Source organism: Lithobates pipiens, unplaced genomic scaffold (assembly GCF_037356315.1).
Source record: "Lithobates pipiens isolate NorthernLeopardFrog02 unplaced genomic scaffold, aLitPip1_a1.2 Scaffold_54, whole genome shotgun sequence".
NCBI classification, from domain to species: domain Eukaryota; kingdom Metazoa; phylum Chordata; class Amphibia; order Anura; family Ranidae; genus Lithobates; species Lithobates pipiens.
Window position 1 is genome coordinate 1,826,892 of NW_027507876.1, and position 10,283 is coordinate 1,837,174.

The following is a 10,283-nucleotide window of genomic DNA, read 5'->3' on the forward strand; positions in this document are numbered from 1 at the left end:
ATCAATGCAAAAAAAAAAGGTTTTTAAAACTACAGTTTTTTCCGGAGCAGTGATTTTAATAACACTTAAAGTGAAACAAAAAAATATTTCTTTAAATATCGTGCCTGGGGGATCCCCTTGGTCTGCCTGTAAAGTGGTGCATCTGTGTGATGTGTTTTACAGTGCCGCAGCAAAATGATATTTCTAAAGGAAATTATGTTATTTAATATTGCTCGCAGCTGTAATGTATTGCCGGCTCCCGATAATATAGATAAAAATCAAGGAAAAAATTGGCTTGCCCCCCCCCCCCAGTCCATACCCGGCCCTTAGTTCTAACTTTGGGGGATGGGAGTGACTATAAGATCTGAGAGATCGTGGTTCCCAGCTCATAGAAACTCACGATCTGCCTTTCCTCTCCTCACAAAACTAACCACCGGTCATGAGCATCGGCACCCCCACTGTGCAGCGGGCACGTGTGTGCCTGCTATCCCGCTTAAAGGGTCTGATGTATAGATACGATGGTTCAGGGGATCATACCGACCTGCCTCTGTATAATGACGGCAGCTGGTTGGAAAGCGGTTAAATAGGTGTATTATACCAAGGCATTTAAACAATGCAGGAATCAGTAAACAGTCAACTGAACACATTTAAAGATCATGTACTGGATCAGGTGAACACTGGCCTATAACATAACATGGCAGTTAAAGTGCTATTAAAGGCTTGTTGTTTTTTTTAATTTAAATAGCAAACATGTTATACTTCTGTAGTGGACATTCCTCCTCAGGGTACAGGTTACTAGGCATAGTGGATGTAGTGCAGGGTGGAAAGATTGGGCGCCAATCACTTTTTTGTCAAAATGAACAAAGAGAGTTTTATTTTCTCTTAACAGGAAATGGTGGGGAGAGAGGGTTTAGGGCACAGGACACCCTTAGGCAAATACAATGAAAGCTCGGAGACGTCCACGCAGGGGGTAGGCGGAGAGACGCATGAATAAAGTAAACTGGGGAAGCAGGGATAGGTAGATAGAGCGGGGGGCGGAGCTTAGCGCCACGAGGAGTGAGCGCTGCCCGCCCCAGCGTCAGTCAGGGTAAGAAGATTGGAGAGAGAGGACCATGGCATCCTCACTGACGGACCTAGTTGCACAAATGAGGGCCGCGGCGGCAGCCAATGGGGAGCGCTGGCTCCGCGATCAAGTGGCGGCTGTTTTGGGACCGGCAGGGGACGGCGGCAGTGTGCAGGGGGAGGACGCGGCTCGGGTGCGGCGCTCCCGCCGCCGGCTCGTTTCTCCCCGGAATCTCCCGGGTCTGCTGCATTCCGCAGAGCGGGGAACGCTAGCTCCGCCCCCCGCGAGCCTCCCGCAAAACGGCTGGCAATGGCGGCAGCGGAGGCCTTAGGGAGGAGGCGGGCGGGCGCAGTGCCACCAGGCTGCAGGCCGGTCCGGCAGCGGCATTGCAGGTGGTGAGCACCATTCGGCGGGGGCGGGGCCCAGCGGTGGGAGCCGAGGATCGCCAGACGGGCGCCTGAAGGGAGCCAGCCTGCGTGATGGAGCCAAGCGGAGGGACAAGTCGGTGGGCAAGGCAACCACCGGGTGGAGTCGGGGACGGCCCAGGCGAAACTCTCCTCCGGAGCAGTCAGGTGCGTCCAGTCACCAGCTTGGAGAAGACGATCGGAGTCCGGATCGATCCGAAGGCGAATTGTCGGCGTTCGAAGATGAGGTGCCGGGTGGCGGTCCGTCAACGGCCGGTGGTCGGTCAGCGGCTGGTGGGAGTTCTTCCAGGCGGCCCGGTAAGTCAGCTTTTCTTATGGGACATTTGGGGGGGGGTTGGGGGTGGTGGGTAGTACAGTGGTCGGGGCGCCAGTCCTGGGCGGGGGGACATCCTCCCCGCTCCGCCCCCCTCTGGCTCCGCGGGTCATGGACTGCGCACCGGCGGATGGGGGGTTGATGGGCTTCCTGGCGGGGCTGAAAGAGTTGGTGGGCCGCTATGAGCAAGTCGGTCCCGTGCCGATGGCGCCAGGGGCTGCATGGGCCGCGCCGGGGGAAGGGGGTGCGGGGGGGGGTAAGGGATGGGTCGGGGGCAGGTGTCCTGCCTGCCCCAGCGCCGAGTGGGGTTGCGGTGGTGGCGCCTCCGCCCGCCGCGCCTACGGAGGTTACCGGGGGGGTCGGGTGCTGCGGCGGTGACCGCGGAGGCCGCGGTGCTGCCAGGTACGTCCGGGGAAAAGACGGGGACTGGGGGGGACGTGGGCAAAAAACAAGATGTGATTCGGTTGGCGGATGCGGCGCGGTGCGAGGTGTATGTGTGTTTTGAGGGACCGCTGGGCGCGCATTTGAAGCAGGAGGTCAGGGACAAGATTTGGAAGGGGGAATATGTGGAAATATTTTCGCTGTTGCCCCTGGAGAAGTTTAATTTGGACAGGGTGAAGCCGGATGACAACAAGGAGGACGAGGAGAAACGGCGGTACCGGCTGATACTTTCCCGAACTGGTTACAGGCTTTTGCGATTCTGGCCAGTGTGATAGGGGAAAAGAACCCGGAGCAGTGTTCGGCGCTTTTTTGCTATCTGGACGTGATCAGGGAGGCTAACAGAGTCTATGGGGGACTGGCGTGGCTGTGGTATGATGAGCAATTTCGACAACGGAGGGCAGTCAGACCGGTGCTGCGCTGGGATCATAAGGACATCAGCTTGTGGATGTGTTTGATGTCTTCTGCGAGGGTGCCGACTCAGTTTTTTCAGGGGGGTGCGGTGGATCTGGGACTTCCGGTCAATCGGCCTCTAGAAAAAAGGGAGTCTGTTGGCAATACAACGAGGGCAGTTGTAGATTTGCGGGGAGCTGCAAATACAAACACGAGTGCTCGGGTTGTGGGGGAGCCCACCCGGCCTCACGTTGTTTTAAACAAGGAAAAAGTAGGGTTGGAGATTCTGCGCAGAAGAGGGACGATGCCGGTGAGGCTGGAAAGGATGCAGCCTTTTCTCGATCGACATCCGGATAGGGAGGCAGCGCGGCTTTTGGGTACAGGGTTTGAGGAGGGGTTTCGAATTCCAGCGGTCTTGGAGGTGGCCCCTCCTGTGTCGCGGAACCTGCGGTCGGCGCTGCTGCATCCGGAGGTGGTTTCTGAGAAATTACGGAAGGAGGTGGCGCTGGGGCGCGCCGCGGGACCGTTCAAGGATATGCCCATCAAGGATTTGGTGGTTTCGCCCTTGGGGGTGGTGCCCAAACGGGAACCGGGTAAGTATCGGCTGATACACCACTTGTCGCACCCAAAAGGGGGATCGGTTAATGATGCCATCGATCCCAGGCTGAGCGCAGTGTCATACACATCCTTCGATGCGGCGGTTTTCTGGGTGAGGCGATACGGTAGGGGGGCGCTGATGGCGAAAACGGACATCGAAGCGGCGTTTCGATTGTTGCCAGTGCACCCTGACAGTTTTCACCTGCTCGGTTGCTGTTGGCGGGATGAATACTATGTTGACAGGTGCCTGCCAATGGGGTGCTCCGTGTCCTGTGCGTTGTTCGAGCGTTTCAGTTCCTTCGTGGAATGGGTGGTCAGAGACGTCGCGGGAGTGAGTTCGGTTATCCACTATCTGGATGACTTCCTGTGCGTGGGACCCGGCTCATCGGCGATCTGTGCAGTGCTGTTGACGACGCTGGAGCGGGTGGCGGAGAGTTTTGGCATTCCTCTGGCCCCGGACAAGACGGAAGGGCCGACCGCGGTAATCAGCTTTTTGGGCATAGTTTTGGATTCGGGGGTCATGGAGTGCCGGCTGCCGGTAGACAAGCTGGAGGCATTGAAGGAGGAGGTACGGAGGTTGGTAGGCGTTCGCAAAGTTCAGCTCAGGACTCTTCAGTCTGTGCTGGGGAAGTTAAACTTTGCATGCCGGATTATACCGATGGGACGGGTTTTAATTCGGCGGTTGGCAGGCAGTACAGGTGGGGTGGTTTCCCCCACACACTTTGTGAGCTTGTCGAAAGCACATCAGGAAGACCTTCGGATTTGGCACATGTTTTTGGAGCAATTCAATGGAAGGGCGTTGTGGATGTCGGGGCCGGTGAGTAACTTCGACATGGAACTCTACACGGACGCGGCTGGGGCAGCTGGGTTCGGGGCTTTCTTTCAAGGGGCATGGAGTGCGGGCCCCTGACCCATATCCTGGAGATCTGGGGGGCTGCTGCGGAACATGGTGCTGCTGGAGCTTTTTCCGGTGGTGCTGGCGGTGGAGCTTTGGGGGGAAGTTTTCCGGGATCGGAAAGTGCGTTTCCATGTGGACAACTTGGGGGTGGTGCAGGTGCTGAACAGAATGTCGGCGGCATCTCCGCCAGTGGTGCGATTGCTGCGCCATTTGGTCTTTCGCTGTATGCAACTGAACATCTTTCTACATGCAGTGCATTTGCCGGGGGTAGACAACGTTATAGCTGATGCACTCTCTCGTTTCCAGTGGGACAAATTCCGGGAGTTGGCTCCTGCAGCGGAGAAACACGGGATCCCCTGCCCAGAGGAACTGTGGAGGCTTGCGTTGGAAGAGTCTCCGATTGGATCAGAAGGTCGGTGAGTGGGGGAACGTGGTCGGCGTACGAGAGGACTTGGGATGAGTGGGAAGCCTTGTGTGGGCAGGTGCAGGCGGAAGTGCGGGATCATAGGCTGTTGGTGCTGTACTTTGTAGCTCGGAATTTGGAGGACGGCATATCGGTGGCCAGTGTGGGGCGGAAATTGGCAGGTTTGGCGTTCTGGTTCAAGCTGAGAGGTGAGCCGGACTTAACGAAAGATTTTTGGGTGTGTCAGGCGGTGAAGGGTTACCGGAAGGGTCGCCAGGTAAAGGACGACAGGAGGCCGGTGTAGTTTGAATTATTGGGCAGAATTTGTGAAAAGCTGAAGGTGGTGTGTGCCTCGGGGTACGAGGTTGTGTTGTTTAGAGCCGCATTTGTGTTGGCCTTTTTCGGGGCATTCCGAATAGGGGAATTGGTCAGCCCTTCTAAGCGGGGGCGGGGAGGTTTGTTTGTGGAGGAGGTTGCTTGCTTGACTGACAGGGTAACCATGAAGGTACGCAGGTCCAAAACGGATCAGGATGGGAAGGGCAAGGAAGTTGTGGTGTTCGCAATTCCGGGCTGCCATCTGTGTCCTGCGGGAATTTTTGGCTTGCCGACCGGCTCTGCTGGGTCCGTTGCTGCTGCACGAACGGGGGGAATTTTTGTCGCGATTCCAGTTCATAGCGGTTTTTCGGAAATGTTTAATGGCCTTGGGTTTAGGGGGGGAAAAATGTTCCTCTCATCCGTTCAGGATCGGGGCCGCGACGGGAGCAGTCCGGTGGGGATTGGACAAGGAATCGGTGAAAAGGATCGGCCGGTGGGAATCGCGGAGGTTTCGGTCCTATGTTAGACCGGAATTGGTGTGTGTTTAGTTGGATAGCGATAGGGGGGGCTGTCGGCATGGGTTTTGTGTTGTGAACGTCCTGTGACTGTTATGTGGTTTTTTGTTCTTTCTTTCAGGTGGTCCACCAGGGTTGGTCTGGATTATGGGACACTCGTATGTGTGCTGGGGAGCCAGGAGGGGTGATGTCAGACCGGAGGGTAGGCAACTGGGCATCTCAAGGAGGGAGGCTTACATAAAAAAGCTTACAGCCATAACATTTAAAGAGGAGGGCCGGTTTAAAAAAAAAAAAAATTTAAAGTCAGCAGCTGCAAACACTGTAGCTGCTGACTTTTAATAAGCACACTTACCTGTCCAGGGCGCCCGCGATGTCGGCCGCCCGAGGCTGACCCGTCCCTCGGTCTCGGGTCCCGGCGCCGCCATTTTGGCTAAGGGAAACAGGCAGTGGAGCCTTGCGGCTTCACTGCCCGTTTCCTACTGCGCATGCGCGAGTCGCGCAGCGCTTTGTGAATGGGGTGCGCTGTGTCCTGGGACACACAGTTCCCAGAACACAGCGCGACCCATTACCCAGAAGATGCCGCACGGAGGAGAGAAGACCAGAAGATCTCCGCAGAGGAGGAAGAGGCAGATTAGGATGATGTGCCTAGCAACAGGCATTTCTGGTAAGTTAAAAAAAAAAAAATCATATTTTTTTTTTCTGATTTTTTTCTCATTTTTAATGTATTTTTTTTTTCAGGGTGGTCCTCCACTTTAACTCATGTAACTAACTTAATTAACATTGTAGAGCATAATTAACCACTTCAATACTGGGCACTTATACACCTTCCTGGTCAGACCAATTTTGAGCTTTCAGCGCTGTCGCACTTTGAATGACAATTGCGCGGTCATGCTACACTGTACCCAAACTAAATTTTTATAATTTTGTTCCCACAAATAGAGCTTTCTTTTGGTGGTATTTGAGATTTTTATTTTCTGCTAAACAAATAAAAAAAGACAGAAAATCTTGAAAAAAAAACATGTTTTTTTTGTTTCAGTTACAAAACTTTGTAAATAAGTACATTTTCTCCTTCACTGATGGGCACTGATGGGGCTGCAGTGATGGGCACTGATAAGGCGGCATTAATGGGCACCGATGAAGTGGCACTGATAGGCGGCACTGATATGCGACACAGACACTGATAGGTGGCACAAATAGGCACTGATAGGTGGCACGGATTGGCATGGATGGGCGGCATGGATAGGTGGCACAAATGGGCATGGATAGGCGGCACGGATGGGCATGGATGGGCACTGATAGGTGGCTAGGATGGGCACTGATAGGCGGCATGGATGGGCACTGATAAGGCAGCACTAATGGGCACTGATGAAGTGGCACTGATAGGCGGCACTAATATGCGACACAGACACTGATAGGTGGCACAAATAGGCACTGATAGGTGGCACAAATAGGCACTGATAGGTGGCACGGATTGGCATGGATGGTTGGCATGGATAGGTGGCACAAATGGCCATGGATATGCAGCACGGATGGGCATGGAGGGGCACTGATAGGTGGCTAGGATGGGCACTGATAGGCGGCATGGATGGGCACTGATAGGCGGCATTGTAATGTAAAGTATTGTAGGGATGGATGCCAATCAGTGCCAAACAATAATGCATGCCAATCAGTGATGCCCATTGTGGGCACTGATTGGCATCCATTATGGGCACTGATTGGCATTCATTATGGGCACTGACTGACATCCCTGGTGGTCTAGGGGGGGCATACCTGGTGCTGGGCATCCCTGGTGGTCTGGTGGCGTCCCTGGTGGTCCACTGTGGGCATCCCCGGGGGGGGGGGCTGTGCTGATAATCGATCAGCACAGACCCCCCCTGTCAGGGGATCAGCCAATCGTCTCTCCTCTATTTGCGTCTGACAGACGTGAGTGAGGAAAATCTGATCACCGGCTCTTCCTATTTACACTGTGATCAGCCACGATTGGACACGGCTGATCACGCGGTAAAGAGTCTCCGTCTTTACCGAGATCGTAGTTGCGGGGTGTCAGACTGACACACCGCAACAACGATCGCCATGATGCGCGCCCCCGAGGGCGGCTTAATATCCTGATCACGTCATTTGACATCCGGTCAGGATATTAAAACCACTTTGCCACCGTCATTTTTCTATATGGCGGGCGGCAAGTGGTTAACATAAGCAAAACATAACAGAACAGTGACATATAGTAGACACCTGCCTACAACCCTAGGACAAGGGTGCCTACTCGCCCACCAAGGTTCAGCAGTCATCCACTACAGCAGCTATAGAATGTTCTTTCTGATGTGGCTCATCCAAACTGACGAGAGGAGCCTCAAACCCAGATTTCCCCCATATTTATGCCACCGGTGATTAGGCTGGATTCAAAAAGCCCAGAAACTGTAGCACACATATTAACTCGTTTCCCCCTCAACATGGGTCAGCCATTCAACCTTTTCAACACAAAGGAACCCTTGAAATAGTTCTCTGGTCTCGTGGAACCCATGCTAAAAATTAGAAATCGACATCTCATGATACATTAGTGTGATGGTCAGTGGGAAGAATGGTCCTTACACTTGTGGTCATTGGGAAGAATTACATCCTTACAAATAGCTAAAAAGATCAATGGTGCCAGTGGGAACTTATCTGAGAGGCAGAAATGGCCCAATGCTGAAGGAACCCCTAGGAACCTCTGGAGGAACCCTGGTTGAGAATCACTGCGCTAATGAATGCACCTGTAGGCTACCTGCCTATAAGAGAGTTAATGGCGGCATCACAGGTAAAAAAAAAAAGGGGAAAGAGGCTAAAAAAAAGAAGAAAAAAAAGGAAATAAATGCAGCCAATACAGCTAAGGGTTGATAATCTGCAAAGTATTACATTTTTTTTTTCTTGGGCTTAGCTATGCTTCAAACATGACCTTGAGCTGCACAGATGTGCAAGATACTACTGGCTTACAGAGCTTTTTTCACTAAATATATAAGTTGCAAGACTATACATCACCTGCAGTGACACTGTTAGTGGAATGAGATTGTGTCTTCAGGCAGGAAGATCGGAATCCTCTTATAAAGGAAACTTCTAGAAGACAAATATGATGACTGCCACTACTTACACTTTCTTCTGAAAATTGTTTCTGTACACGTTTGATACAATATGCAAGAGATTTATCTGTAATGGGGTACAGGTGGCGGAGGTTACCATTTATAAGCGCTACAAACACAGAGGGGGGACATTATCAAGCAAAAGGAGTATTTGTATGCAAATCAGGCATCTCTCATTTTGCCAATGTGACTTTTTTTCCTGTATATTTGCAACCCCTGTGACTGCCATCCTGGGCAGCCAACTATAAAAGATTTATTACAGCAGATAGCAGATTTTCATACTAAGGACTAAGGAATCTGTATATGTATGACGATACAGCATACCTCAACTTTGGGCAAACAGACATACAATTGCATGCACATGTGAGATTACACAAGTACCAGTGTAAATCCAACCCCAGTCCACAGTGCTATACTGCACCACAGACTGGGCAACTACACTTCCTTTCCCAAACTGAGCAACTACATTTCCTTTTCCTCTTTCAGGCCACAAGAGAGTTGTAGAAGTGGCTGTGAGAGAAGAGAGAAGATTATTAAACCTAGAGCTATGGAGAAATTGAGAGTTGAAGAAGAGCCCCACCCACCACCCAGGAAACAAAGGAAGCTGTAATAGACTGCTGTGCAGCCAGGGAGAGGACAGAGCCTGCTGGGAGGAGCAAGGATTTGTGGGGGATGTAGTCTCCAGTTATATACATAGTAGGTGAGGTTGAAAAAAGACATAAGTCCATCAAGTCCAACCTATGTGTGAGTTAATCCCCTTTTTAATGCATGCCAATATTCTGCTGGCTTTGCTGGCAGCAGCTTGGCTTTGCATGCCATTGCTGAGCCTGTCATCTACTAGGACCCCAGGTGTTTTTTCCATCCTAGATTACCCCAGAGGTTCACCCCCTAGTGAGTAGATTGCATTCATATTTTTGCCATCCAAATGCATTATTTTAAATTTTTCTACATTAAACCTCATTTGCCATGTAGTTGCCCACCCAATTAATTTGTTCAGATTTTGCAAGGTTTCCACAAGAAGTTATTGCCCTTCTTAGCTTAGTGTCACCCGCAAATACAGAGATTGAGCTGTTTACCCCATCCTCCAGGTCGTTTTTGAACAAATTAAACAGGATCGTTCCCAGCACAGAACCCTGGGGGACCCCACTTCCCACCCCGACCATTGCGAGTATTCAACATTTATCACCACCCTCTGAACTTGCCCTTGTAGCCAGTTTTCAATCCATGTACTCATCCTATGGTCCATGCCAACTGACCTACTTTGTACAGTAAACGTTTATGGGGAATTGTGTCAGATGCTTTTGCAAAATCCAGATACACCGGATCTGATACACAGGGAGTCCAGGTAATCGTTTACAAACAATGTAGGGTTGGAAACACCATTGATCAGTCAGCTTATGCTTTTCCGGCACCCCTAGATTGCGCAACAACACTCAATCTCCAGGTTGCAAATCCTGAATCCTCACTTTAGACCACTGAACCATTTGGCCCATGATAAGCATTGTAAGGCTTCTTCGATGTGGAAGGGCGTGTATTGATCTGGGATAGTCCGCTTCGCTGACAGGAATTCGCCCCCTACTTCTTGCCCACTCTTGGCACAGACCAGATCAAAGTCATTCTTGGAGAACAATTTCTCCCATCGAGCTATCTGATCTTTAATTCTCTTCTCCCACAAAGGGGGTAGATTTGGGCAGGGAACAGTGGTTCTTCGTCCATCTCCCTTCTGAGCTGTCTCATCCCCCGCCACCAGGGTGGCAGCACTCACTTTTCCAACCACCATCTGAGGATTTAAGCTGATTGGGTGGCTGGTGATATTCCGCACGCTGACAGG

General features: G+C 51.8%; 1 pseudogene; it reads left to right on the forward strand.

The window, feature by feature from the left end:
* Positions 1-4,154: 4,154 nt before the first annotated feature.
* On the forward strand, positions 4,155-6,095 carry LOC143957677 (uncharacterized; annotated as a pseudogene).
* Positions 6,096-10,283: the final 4,188 nt, after the last annotated feature.